The 13,820-nt window shown below is 44.3% G+C and overlaps 1 protein-coding gene and 1 long non-coding RNA gene across 3 annotated transcripts in view; one reads left to right on the top strand and one right to left on the bottom strand.

The window, feature by feature from the left end:
* The window catches only part of sult4a1 (sulfotransferase family 4A, member 1), a 175,766-nt gene that overhangs the window by 34,543 nt on the left and 127,403 nt on the right, over nt 1-13,820 (bottom strand). The window lies entirely within an intron of this gene.
* LOC136959851 (uncharacterized) lies at nt 7,110-8,452 on the top strand. Its single transcript, XR_010878790.1, has 2 exons — nt 7,110-7,285; nt 8,367-8,452. It is a non-coding gene; the product is annotated as an uncharacterized lncRNA (long non-coding RNA).

Raw genomic sequence — 13,820 nt, 5'->3', positions numbered from 1 at the left:
TTGCTTCGACAACAGAAGTGGAAACAACTAACGTAATCATTTGAAATGATATCTAGTCAATCTGTTGAAAACAGTGTTGTGTAGACACAATAGATTTATTTGTACGTTTTATTTCAAGTCTCCACCTTCGTTGTTTCAGTGAGTGCTGTGGCCGTGTTGCGTCTTTGCTCCACAGCTTCACTCGTTGTAAACCAACCAATCAGCGCGCAGCTCATCTATATATTCGAGCATACCATAAAAGGAGAAAACCTAGCGTTTTTTCACGGAAAACTTTCACTGGATGTATCAGGGGGCATAGAACAGCACTCAGGCCATTTTCAGCCCAACCAATGTTACATACCCTATTCGGAGACCTTAAGGAACTGTGTGAAATACCCCAAAAACCCAGTCAATCACCCCTTTAAGTCGAACACACCTACTGTCAGGTGCTCATGTGACGTCTGAGGCTTTGACGGGTGATCATGTGTTCTTAGCAAATTTGAAGCCACACTCGACACGTTTGTATCGGTACCCAGATATATGTTTACATTATTATTTTGTTGCTGGCCGTATTTGTTTCAGAAGTTTGCAAGAGCTTGCTATAATAAGAGACTTGTCTAACATTAATAGCCAATTGAAATGTCTGATTCAGATGAAACCAGGATGGAAGGCAATGTCGAGCTAGACATAAAAAGAAAGATCAGGTTGACCACAAAGGCCCTAGAAAAGAAACTTGATGAACAGATGAATATCAGGAAACGTGTATTAGCACGCCTTGTCTCCAAAGCAGACGAAATAGAAAACCTCATGATAAATAATTCCAATGCACTTGTAGTGGAAAAGGATCATCTCAGTGATTCCTCAAAATGTTTGAATGACTTTACTGAAGTGAACAATGCAGGTATTGAACTGTTATCAGATGATGAAAGGAAAGCTGACCAGCAGTATTGGAGTGAGCCAAACCTTACAAACTATGAGAACTCTTTGACCAAATTAGAGCAGTGGATAATAGAAGCAAGACGGCACGCCAATACTACTAACGAACAGCCTGCTACTGAACATGTGACTCCAAAGACTGGAGCTACGACACAGCAAGGTGAGTCTGCCACTGAAAATGTGAATCCAGACGACAGTGCATCCGCTGTACAAGAAAAATATAGTTCAGTCACCGTATGAAGTGTACGCAGTAGACACTCAAAGTCATCCAAAGTGTCATCTCGTGCTTCGTCTCTGCGTAGAAAACAGGAAGCTAACCATGCAGCCCTACCCACACGCGCAGTCGCACTTAAGAAGAAACAGGCACTGCAGTTGGAAGAGGCTCAAATGGAAGCACAGCTGAAAGCCATGAAGATTCAGTTGAAGGCTCAAATGGAGGAGCTAGATGTTGAGACTGCTATCGCAGAGTCCACTGCAAAGCTACAAGTTATGAAAGAATATGATAACATGGACGACGACGGGATGAATTCCTACCTCTTCAAGAACATGCCTACAGCAGCAACCATCGAACATCATGCTCCAGATGTCAGACCAAAATTGACCAGCAGTCTTCGAGTTAGCCAATACAACAGTGCTTCTCACAGTCCAACTAGACACAAGTCTTATGTGCAAGTAAAGAACGAAAACAACAACAACACAAGTACAAGTTCCAAGGGAAGGCAGGTTGAACTTGGCAAAGTGATATTGAACCAGAAGGATGTCACAGAGATGTTAGTCACACAACAGAGACTAGCCAACTTACCTCAACGAGAAATCCCTGTATTCAATGGCGATCCTTTTGAGTTCCTGCCATTCCTGAAGGCTTTTGAGCACATCATTCACAGTCATACAGACAACGATGAAGACCGCTTGTACTATCTAGAGAAATTCACCAGCGGTGAACCAAGAGAACTTCTGAGAAGTTACCAACACATGAGTGCACAACAAGGCTATAATGAAGCAAGAAAGCTCTTGACCTATCACTATGGCAATGAGCAGAAAAAAGCTGCGGCCTACGTTGGCAAGGCTGTCAAATAGCCTCAAGTCAAAGAATAAGATTCCAAGTCACTTCACAGCTTCTCCATCTTTCTCACCGGATGTAACAATGTCATGAAGGACATGGAATACCTTGAGGAGATAAACAGCCCGAGCAACCTTCGGATCGTCATCTCAAATTTGCCATTCAGACTTCGTGAAAGATGGAGAGTCATAGCTTTCGAAATACAAGAAAGGGAAGGAAGAAGAGCAAAGTTCTCTGATTTCATGACGTACATCAACAGACACGCTAAGATCGCTTCAGACCCACTGTTCGGTGATGTCAAAGAGTCCTCCGAAGCGAAATAAAAAGGCAAGTCACGCATTAAATCTGCCAAGGGAGGCGGACTGCCAGACGTCTACACCCACACAGACATACCTGTAACGAAGGACAATGTTCCTGGTGATAAGGACTTGGAAAGAGCCATATCTGCGGAAAGAAGTACAGTTACCACAGATCGACGCAGATGTTGAGATACTAATTGGAATGAATGCTCACTCTGCGATGGAGCCGTGGAAGATAATCCACAGCCAAGAGGACGGCCCTTACGCGGTAAAGACGACTCTCGGATGGGTCGTTAATGGCCCTCTCAAGAAATGTGACGATCACCAAAAGTCAAGCCACTGCAGTCAAAGGGCTTCAGTCAACAGAATCTCAGTCAGTGGCGTGGACAGCATGCTGCTGCAGCAATACAACCACAACTTTCCAGAGCAAGCCTGCGAATAGAAGTCAAAAAAGTTGTGAGAAGACGTTCAATTCATGAAGTCTGTGACTGAGACAATCAACAAAGTCAACGGGCACTACAGCATTGGGATGCCTCTCAGAAACAAAAATGTGTTGATGCCAAACAACAAATTTGTTGCTACAAGATCTTCATGTCAGACCCATCCACAAAATGGAAAGCTTCGGGTTGTTTTTGATTGTGCTGCTTCGTTTCAAGGGAAGTCACTGAACGAGGATCTGTTACAGGGTCCGGACCTCACTAATGGTCTGGTTGGAGTCTTGACGAGGTTTCGACACAAACACATCGCACTCATCTCTGACATTGAAGCGACTTGTTCGGGGCCAAGTCGAGCCCGAGCTGCGCCAACTACGCTTTAAGACGGATTGCAGAGGGTGGAAAAGACAGGTCATCACCTGAAGCAGTAACTGCAGTCCTAGAGCACTTCTACGTCGATGACTGCCTGGTCTCGATGTCCGACGAGAAGGAGGCTACTGCCTTGATCAAGGACCTTGAACAAGAAAGAGCAAAGGAGATCAAGAATCTAGACCTGGACAGGGATGAACTCCCCATGGAAAGGGCCCTTGGAGTGGACTGGTGCATAGAATAAGATTCCTTCAAGTTCCGGATCCATGTGAAGAGCATGCCCATCAACAGACGGGGTATCCTCTCGGTCGTAAGCTCAATATACGACCCCCTTGGATTCCTGTCGCGGTTCATTCTTCTTGGGAAGACCATCGTCCAGAGTATTAGTCGAACGAAACTTACCTGGGATGAAGAAATTCCAGAAGACGTGGCAAACAGATGGTTCGCCTGTCTGATCTGAGCCAGTTCGCCAGCTTTTCTGTCAGGAGGTGCATCAAGCCAGAGGGATTTGGTCCAGTGATGTCAGCACAGCTGCACGATTTCTCTGACGCTAGCAAGAAGGGCTACGGCGTCGTCACTTACCTCCGCGTCGAGAACAGCCACGGTCGAGTCCATTGCTCATTTCTTCGAGGAAAATCCAGAGTTACGCCGCTTAAACCAGTCACAATCCCACGCCTCGAGCTCACCGCAGCTACCATTGCGGTGAAAATGGATAAGCTCATGAAGCGTGAGCTTCGGATGGACAGACAGCACCACCGTCCTCCTGTACATCGACAATGACGGCGCTCATTTTAAAACTTTCGTAGCAAACAGAGTATTGACAGAGAGAACACTAAGCCAGCACAGTGGAAGTACGCCAACACGGCTTCTAACCCAGCTGACTACGCATCAACAGGAATGAAGGCAGAGCACTTCATGAAGTGTCAGAGCTGGATTGAAGGTCCTGACTTCCTAGACAAGAGTGAGTCTCACTGGCCTGTCCTATCAGAGTTCTCAAGAAAGATAAGTCAAGACAACGCTGAAGTGAAGCGTACGACCAGTGTGAACATCATCAAGACCATAGACTCAAGAAAAACCCTCTCTTCAAGCTGACTCATCACTACTCCGACTGGCACAGCCTGAAGAAGGCGGTCACCTGGATGTTGAGGCTGAAGAAGCTGCTTCAAAGTCCGTGCGAAATAAGGAAGACGTTAGAGTCTCAAGCCCAGTCTTCAGAAAGTCAAGATGCAAAAATCAAGACAGTTGAAAACCACATGCAGAAATGGAAATCTACCCTGAAAGGAACCCATTTGACTGTCAAGGACGTCAGAAGAGCAGAAACTGATCATTCAGTTCAGCCAAAGTCAAACCTTCCAGGAGGAGCTTCAAACTCTGCAGAAAGGTGAAAAGTTCAGGAGAAGCATTTCTATTGTGAAGCTGGATCTTTTCCTTCAAGATAGGGTTTTCCGGGTTGGTGGAAGATTGCACCAGGCAGCCTTGCCAGAACACACAAAGCATCCAACTATCCTGGCCAAGGATCACCACATCACAACCCTGGTCATCAGGAACGCTCATAAGGAAATCGGACATTGAGGGAGAAACCATACCCTTGCTCGGCTGAGACAAAGGGTCTGGATATGCAAAGGAAATGCAGAAGTGTGCTTTCAAAGTGTGTGAACTGCCGGAAGAGTCAAGCTGCTGTGAGTGAACAGAAGATGGCAAATCTACCACCTGATCGTCTACTGCCTGACCATCCACCATTCACTAACGTCGGTGTAGACTATTTTGGTCCCTTTGAAGCAAAGCGTGGACTTGTGTAAGTAAAGCATTATGGAGTCTTGTTTACTTGCCTTACAGTCAGAGCAGTCCACATAGAAATCACACACTTTCTCAACACCGACTCATGTATAAACACAGTGAGACGTTTTATAGCCAGAAGAGGACAAGTCGAGGTTATGAGATCCAATAACGGAACGATCCTGGTAGATACAGAGCATGAGATCCGCCTGGCGATGAAAGAATGGAACCAGTCCCAGATCTCTGAGGCTCTACTACAAAGAGGAGTCACTTGGATCTTCAACCCGCCATGCTGGGTCGCACCACGGTGGTATCTGGGAGCGACAGATAAGAACAGTCCGGAAGATACTTACTAACCTTCTGAAGTTCCAGTCACTCGACGACGAATGTCTGCAAACTGTCATGTGTGAAGTAGAAGTAGTGATCAACTGCAGACCCCTTACCAAGTGATCTGATGACGTGGACAACCTCGAGCCACTGACGCTGAATATATTCTCCTTCTCAAGGGAAAACCAGCACTCCCTCCAGGCGTGTTTCAGAAGGAGGATCTATACTCCAAACGAAGATGGAGGCAAGTGCAGTATATCTCCGACATCTTCTGGAAGCGCTGGTCCAGAGAATACTTGCCCCTCCTACAAGAAAAGCAGAAATGGCTGGAGAAGAAGAGGAATGTGAAAGAGGGAGACGTCGTACTCATTGTGGATGAGAGGGCTCCAAGAGGGTCCTGGTTAATGGGAAAAGTGGAGAAGACAATCCCCAACGCCAAAGGGTTCATCCGTCGGGTCCTTGTCAAAACAAAGACCAACACCTTAGAGAGACCCATAGATAAGTTGTGTCTCCTGATCGATATGGAAGAATCTTATGGACAATAAAGGACATTATTATTTAGGACTTTGTTAGTGCCATTCTCCATATTGTAATTTAGACTCCGATGTATATATTATATTATTTATATTCATTGCATTGCATAATAGGCTAAATGCCAACAGCTGTTGTGACGTACTTCTGCTGAAATCTCAGCCACCGCGAATACTTCCGTTACTAGCCTACGCGTCTACTTGTTCTGGTAGTTAGCTGCTACGCTAGTTGACATGAACAAGTTTAAATACCAGAGAGTGTCTGGTACAACTGCCGACCACTGCTGTGTGCCATAGTGCCAGGCATCTGGAAAGTATAATACTGTACTTAATTTTTTAACTTTTCCTGCCGATGAGGAGCTGAGGCGTAAGTGGATCGTCACTATCCGCAGGGACAAATTCACTGTAAAGCCTCACACCCGGGTGTGTAGCCGGAACTTCAAAACGGAAGACATCCGTGAACCAGCATCAGAAACATGTCGACGGCTGTTAAAAAAGGGTGCTGTTCCTGTGTTATTTGAGTTGAACAACTTCTCCCTTCCACCTACAAGTCCGGGGGTTTGGGAGAGAAGGGAAAGACTGCCGCCAGAGGATGACAGGGAGGATACACCGGACCACTTAACATTCGGCATCCCCATGCAACACGACTACGCGTCGAAACCTGGTATAGTAGCCACATGACTACACAAGGCTGTACCTGCCACACAGGTACACTGGCATCCCTGTAACACCACCGGCTTTGAATCCCTTAGCACAATCTGTTACAACACCAAATATTTGTTAGAGAAAATGTATCGGCTACAACTGCAATTAAAAAGAGACAGCCTTTCACACACAAAATTTGTGTGAAACTGTGATTTGTTTCATTGTTCAGTAAAGACGGAGCGAACACACTGTTTTCTTCCGTTGTTAAACACACTTAACACGCATTGAGACTTGTTCTTTCTGTCTAAGAGTGGTTAAGTGAATGAATATGTTGAGAAATACTTACCGATAACAAGAAGGGAATTTTAGCCACTACACGCCCTCTGCCCTTGCACTCAATGGACCTCATTTACCAATATCTTCCAAAGTTATTTCTTAAATTTGTTCTTAAGAAAGTTCTAAAGAGAAATCTACGTGTGATTCATAATCAGAATTGTTCACAGGTGTGTTCTTAGAATGATGAATCCCAATATTTCGTAAGTTGAAAGCTCATGCCCCGTTTCTCCTATTTAGCATAGGTAAACGGCCCGTTAATTCCCATAAAAGGGCATTGTTATAAGTCTACGCCTGTAAAAGGAGGGAACCTGACCCCTGCCACCGCTCAAGGACTCTCAGAGGCCAGGGAAAGGTGTGTAGAGCAAGGAGTGCGAGCGAGGACACAGAAACAAATGGCTGTCCCGTGGCTTTATTTTGCCGCCACGGTATAGTAAATAACAGCAATGGTAATAAAAATAAGCAGGGACAAGGGGAGGGCTGGACAGGACCAATGAAAAGAAATTAACATAAAGTTATCAAAGCTAAACACAAAGCAACTGACACACGAATGAGGTGTCCTAACCAAAAATACAGGAGTGGTCTGCCCAGGGGCCTGTTCCATAAAAGCCGTTCAAATAAGTTGGACTTATTGGCCCCAAACCAGACTTGAATTAGCTTAACAAGTCAAGCGGGGCTAAAGCGGTTCCATAAAGGCCAATTTCAGCTCACGCAGTCCTACTAATTCAAGTCAGATTTAAGTAGTCAAGCTAATTGTGCGTGCACCCTATTCTTAAGCAGCCCGATTGGTAAAACATGGATCATACAATCCACCGTGGAAAAAGCAATGCACACGGCCACGTGACTTCTTCCAGAAAGAACGTTCCCTTTAAGCCTTGTAGCCTACTATGACAGCTCCCTCATCCACCGCTTCATCAAAATGAAACGACACGCCATGATTGACGTGAACGATAGGCTACGCAGGTCAAGTCCTTTTTTAGACCTTTACTTCGTTGATTAAAAAACAGACACCCTCTAAACACGTAAATTTACTTTTTTGTCATTGTTTTAAATAAATAGCCTACTATTAATCAATACATTACCCAGCCTAACTTTTTAACATGGTTGTGTCAGGAAAATGGAGGATATAGATGTAGCCTATGGATTTAGGTTTGTTTTGCAATTGTAGACTACTGTTAACAACTATATAGCTATGATAAATATACTCGGATAAATAATTTAGATTGAGATAGGCCTATGCCTAAACATTTGAAATCATAAACTAGGCTAACCAATAGGCTACGTTTAACGTGCCGTGTATCAAATCATTGTTCATCATCGTTTAATGTATTAGGCTAAATGTTGTAGCCTATGTAGGCTATTTAAGTTGATTTTCTATCAATGTTGAACATATTGAACTGATGAGAATAAGAAAATGAGAATATCCGTGGTAAATCATCGTTTTCCCGTTGGGTAAGTGCTACAGGAAGGTCTGGTTAAGCACCAAGTCAAGCTAAGCCTGACAGTTAGCCTGCCCCGGACCAGACTAGTTTCGCAGCCTAAGTTGCCATAGTAACTGAGTTTGAACTACGTTGAACTAGCTTTATGGAACCGAATGAACTAGAAAATGAGTCCGACTAACTGACATAAGTTTGGCTTATTCGGTAAACTCGCTTTATGGAACAGGCCTCAGGTCTAGCTGGTGTATATATACAGTGATTAATCCCTACGGGTGATGGATACCCCGGGGCAGCTCTAAACTACTCCCCAGCCCCTGAACAAAAGGGGCTGGGGCTTGTTTGTAGTGTTAAGGGGCTTGTTTGTAGTGTTAAGTGGACCACACTTAACACTACAAACAAACCAACTCAACACAACAAGACAAAAGAAAACTCTTCCCAAGAACAAGGGTCAACACAGAGGGGAATTCAAAAACAATACTAAACACAGACGCAGGCCTTACCCACACACAACACACTGCTACAAAAAGCCAACGACTTATTTCCCCTCCTTAAACAAACACAGAATGGCACTATATATACTGATGGAAGGATGGTGTATGACAGGAACCAGGTGAACCGGATTATGGAGGGGAGGAGTCATGTATAGGTGTTGATTGGGCTGTGATGATTTGCGCCACCTATGGGGAAACAGACAGCACAGCAGGGAACACACACAAACACACAAAACACAGAATGCCATAGACTGGGGGTCGTAACAGGCATGATATGGCAGGGCCGTGTGCACACTCAGAGAAATGTCAAAACGACGTGGTAAAGACGGTGGAGGCTAAAGAATGTATAATACATTACAACACATATTCTAGAACGGTAATCACCAGCTGCATATCAGGCACGGCACTAACTATGATCCCAGTTATTAATATGTGTGGCATTTTAATCACTGAATGCATCACGGGCACTGTGCACGAGTGAATATAACAACAGGATTTATGAAGGAGGCATGTCTTAAAGTTATGTATTGTGCTTATTAAAGTTATGCATTGTGCTTATTAAAGTTATGAACTTAGAAGTGTGCTCAGGCTTAAACATTGGGTCTCACACTGAGTGTGGGAAGCAGGCTGTTCTTTGTGAAACAACCTTGAATCTGGGTGGAGATGGCACCCGAGGTGGGACGCGGAGGCAAGAACAACTCCCTGATGCACGAGAGAACAAGCTCAACCCTCTTTTTATCTTTCTGTTTTAATTGCACTGTATATGATATGCTGGGGCAGGGAAAGATAGCCAGTTGGACTTTGTGAACCAGCCCAAAACTCTGTACTTGTTAATTTCCAACTGCTGCATTAAAGCTGATATTATCGGACCTCTGCGACTCCAGACCACTCTTTCTAGAACACAGATTTGTGTCATAGAATACCATCATTACATATTGGAATAGACACAAAGATTTTGAATCCTTCAACTGGTGACCCCGACGCTGAAAAGAGGGAGTCCAGAGGGTTCCGGCCCGACCGACGGATCGGGGGAGAGACCCATACACCGGTGCGAGGAGACAGACGTAATCGTCAGAGGCCTCAACATAAAAAAAAAAGGTAAGCAGACACCTGTTAATTCAAAGTACTGCTATTCGGAACTGAGAACCAAATTTAGACGATTACTATGTTTCATCGTACCTAGTTAAACCAACAGTGGTGGGAAATCAACCGTTTTTGTGTTTTGTCCTTGTCCAAGGGGAGGTTAGAGTCCTTTCCAGGGGTTAGAGTCCCTAAACTCGTTGTCTTGTCCAAGGGGAGGTTAGAGTCCTCTCCAGGGGTTAGAGTCCCTAAATTCGTTGTCCTTGTCCAAGGGGAGGTTAGAGTCCTCTCCAGGGGTTAGAGTCCCTAAATTCGTTGTCCTTGTCCAAGGGGAGGTTAGAGTCCTCTCCAGGGGTTAGAGTCCCTAAACTCGTTGTCCTTGTCCAAGGGGAGGTTAGAGTCCTCTCCAGGGGTTAGAGTCCCTAAATTCGTTGTTTTGTCCAAGGGGAGGTTAGAGTCCTCTCCAGGGGTTAGAGTCCCTAAATTCGTTGTCTTGTCCAAGGGGAGGTTAGAGTCCTCTCCAGGGGTTAGAGTCCCTAAATTCGTTGTCCTTGTCCAAGGAGAGGTTAGAGTCCTCTCCAGGGGTTAGAGTCCCTAAATTCGTTGTCTTGTCCAAGGGGAGGTTAGAGTCCTCTCCAGGGGTTAGAGTCCCTAAATTCGTTGTCTTGTCCAAGGGGAGGTTAGAGTCCTCTCCAGGGGTTAGAGTCCCTAAATTCGTTGTCCTTGTCCAAGGGGAGGTTAGAGTCCTCTCCAGGGGTTAGAGTCCCTAAATTCGTTGTCTTGTCCAAGGGGAGGTTAGAGTCCTCTCCAGGGGTTAGAGTCCCTAAACTCGTTGTCTTGTCCAAGGGGAGGTTAGAGTCCTCTCCAGGGGTTAGAGTCCCTAAATTTGTTGTCTTGTCCAAGGGGAGGTTAGAGTCCTCTCCAGGGGTTAGAGTCCCTAAATTCGTTGTCATGTCCAAGGGGAGGTTAGAGTCCTCTCCAGGGGTTAGAGTCCCTAAACTCGTTGTCCTTGTCCAAGGGGAGGTTAGAGTCCTCTCCAGGGGTTAGAGTCCCTAAACTCGTTGTCCTTGTCCAAGGGGAGGTTAGAGTCCTCTCCAGGGGTTAGAGTCCCTAAATTCGTTGTCTTGTCCAAGGGGAGGTTAGAGTCCTCTCCAGGGGTAAGAGTCCCTAAATTCGTTGTCATGTCCAAGGGGAGGTTAGAGTCCTCTCCAGGGGTTAGAGTCCCTAAACTCGTTGTCCTTGTCCAAGGGGAGGTTAGAGTCCTCTCCAGGGGTTAGAGTCCCTAAATTCGTTGTCTTGTCCAAGGGGAGGTTAGAGTCCTTTCCAGGGGTTAGAGTCCCTAAATTCGTTGTCTTGTCCAAGGGGAGGTTAGAGTCCTCTCCAGGGGTTAGAGTCCCTAAATTCGTTGTCTTTTCCAAGGGGAGGTTAGAGTCCTCTCCAGGGGTTAGAGTCCCTAAACTCGTTGTCTTGTCCAAGGGGAGGTTAGAGTCCTCTCCAGGGGTTAGAGTCCCTAAACTCGTTGTCTTGTCCAAGGGGAGGTTAGAGTCCTCTCCAGGGGTTAGAGTCCCTAAATTCGTTGTCTTGTCCAAGGGGAGGTTAGAGTCCTCTCCAAGGGTTAGAATCCCTGAATACTGTCTATTTGTGTGGAGTCAGATTGAGTTTAATAAAAATAGAGAGGAGTGTGGTGTGTCTTTTCTTTGTCCTCTCCGGTACAGGAGGGTTACAGAATTGAATTGATGTGAAAAAGTAATATTTGTGTGGAGTCGGGTTGAGTTGAACGGTATTTTAAACAGATCTGTCGTTCTTTAAAAAAATTAAATAAAAAATAAAAGATCCACTAGGTGTCCTCCAAGGACCATAATTGCCTTCAGTGCAAAATCTAACAAGTTTTCAAATTGTGAAATCACTCACTTTTATCAATCTCGTGCTTTCTTCTTTGACCAAGGGTATACAGAAATTAGAGGAAATGTCAGATAAACGTCAAACCCTTTGTTTCCAATATGACATAGCGGTCGCTCAAATAATAAGTGGCACGGAGAAGGATAAATGTAAACAAGTACGTGCCGAGTATGACGAGTTCTGGAAACGACATTTGATACTAAACTAGAGAGGGTACAATTTCTGGGGAAATTGTAGGGTGTGCTTGCTTGCGTCAGTTGCACAGGGGTCCGTTTTTAATGACATTTTTTACAACTAATATTTCTGTATATTTTATATAAAAATGCATAGGGCCTACTTATTATTTATAAAGATTACATATATTTAAAAGCATTTTTTTTTGCTGCTCATTTACAACTCAAAATACGAGTTAAGTGTATGAAATATGACTTCTTCTCATTTCCCCTGCAAGAGGCAGCCTCATAGCTGAATCAACGAATAGATTTGGCAGACCGGTGTAAAAATTGACCTAATCTCTATGACTTAAACGTCCTTTTAAGTTTTCCCTTCTCGTGATATTTTCAGGCATTTAGCCTACTCATTGCATTCATTCATTAATAAAGAACCCCCTTTGAAGATTATTCTACAACGTTACCGGCAGAAGATAGAATCGCGATTCAAACAGTACCATCTGCTAACTGAAAATATGCCCCCAAAAACGTAAATAAGCTTGACATTTATTTAGTGGAAAATCGCTCATTCATAAAAAGCTCACTGGTAGCGATCATTGTCAGTAACAACGCAAAATACGATATAGCCCTGTGTGGAGAAGCTGCCCCGGTAAATTCTACTACTACAGTACAGTACTAGACTACTGCTGTGTTGGTCTTGGTAGCGATTGCGTTGGTTGAATTCGATTTAACGTTCCGTTGTACGGTTTAGGCTGAAATTAATTATTTTCATGAACAGATTGACAAAGTTTAGGCTGTGGCAATGAAGTTCAGGTTAGTAGTTAGATAGTTTCACCTATTGAAAGACTTTTGATTTAAGTAAGGGGAGTGCCGAACATGTTCTGTCGCCGTTTGACTTCCTAAACAGCTGTGTAGATGTTTTTGTAGTGTGTCTCGCGTAGGCTACAGACTACAGCGTTGCAGTGAGCAACACTGGTTTGAAACCACAGGTAAAGATAATTTCACCAACAAATCGTTTACTTGTAATGTAATGTCATAGTAAATCCTACAAAGAAAACAAATGTATTTGTGAGGAATGTTTATTTTAACGATTGAAAACAGATGCATCATAGACCACTGTGGTATGTGTTGCCCGGGCAACAGAGGCTAATGTCATGCTAATGCTTCAGTGAAATAGTAGACTACCGTTTCCGAAAGTAGATGTGGGCCTACTTCCTTAATAATATCAGCTAATATTGTACATTACATTTCATAATTGTGTTTCACATCACAAAGTAAAATGAGTAAATAGTTATCACCCTGGCCTCTTTGCTTGTGGCGTTTCTGCAGCTGCCTTGAAGTAAAGCTATAGTTAGCTTAGCTATCCCCCAAGTTAACAGATGCAAAACGAATGTTCTGCTACAGGTAGTCACGCGTGTTTTCGTGACGTTAGTGACGTAGTGACGTTAGTAACGTCAGTGACTGTGGCTAGCAAATTAGCCACCGTTAGCTTCACTTTTCACCACAAAAACGCAATTTCTACTTAAACCATGCAACGGAACGTAAATAAAAATACAACCAACGCAATCGCTAACAAGACGAACCTTTTGACACCGCCGTTGTGTATGTAGTCCAAATATTGACTGATCCTTAGGGGGGCGAAAATAAATAATAATAAAAATAAATAAATATATATGTGAGAGAACAAAGGTTGTGCCCTTGCCGAAGTCAAAGCACACCCAATAACTGGGATGAAGGGGGCCGTATGTGCTTAAAACGGAAAATGATTGAAAGTGAGGCAGCGGCCATAAAAGCAAAGAAAGCACTCGGAACATGCCCGAGTAGTATTTTCAAAAAAAGAAAATGGAAAAAAGAATGTGATGAATGGGAGAATGGCAGGCGACTGTGTCACAATTTGGGTGTAGCCATATCTTCCATAAATTATAATTACGAGGGAAACAAACGTCGCGAAGATGAGGTTGAAACAGTCCCCATAGAATTACCACCGGCTCCGTCCGCCCCTAGACTATACCCTTCACTTCCAAAAAAAGCCACCGCCCCACCTCCGTACTCG

The sequence above is a fragment of the Osmerus mordax genome, chromosome 17 (assembly GCF_038355195.1).
Source record: "Osmerus mordax isolate fOsmMor3 chromosome 17, fOsmMor3.pri, whole genome shotgun sequence".
NCBI classification, from domain to species: domain Eukaryota; kingdom Metazoa; phylum Chordata; class Actinopteri; order Osmeriformes; family Osmeridae; genus Osmerus; species Osmerus mordax.
Note: the sequence above shows the minus strand (reverse complement) of the source record. Positions and strands in the feature narration are given on the sequence as shown.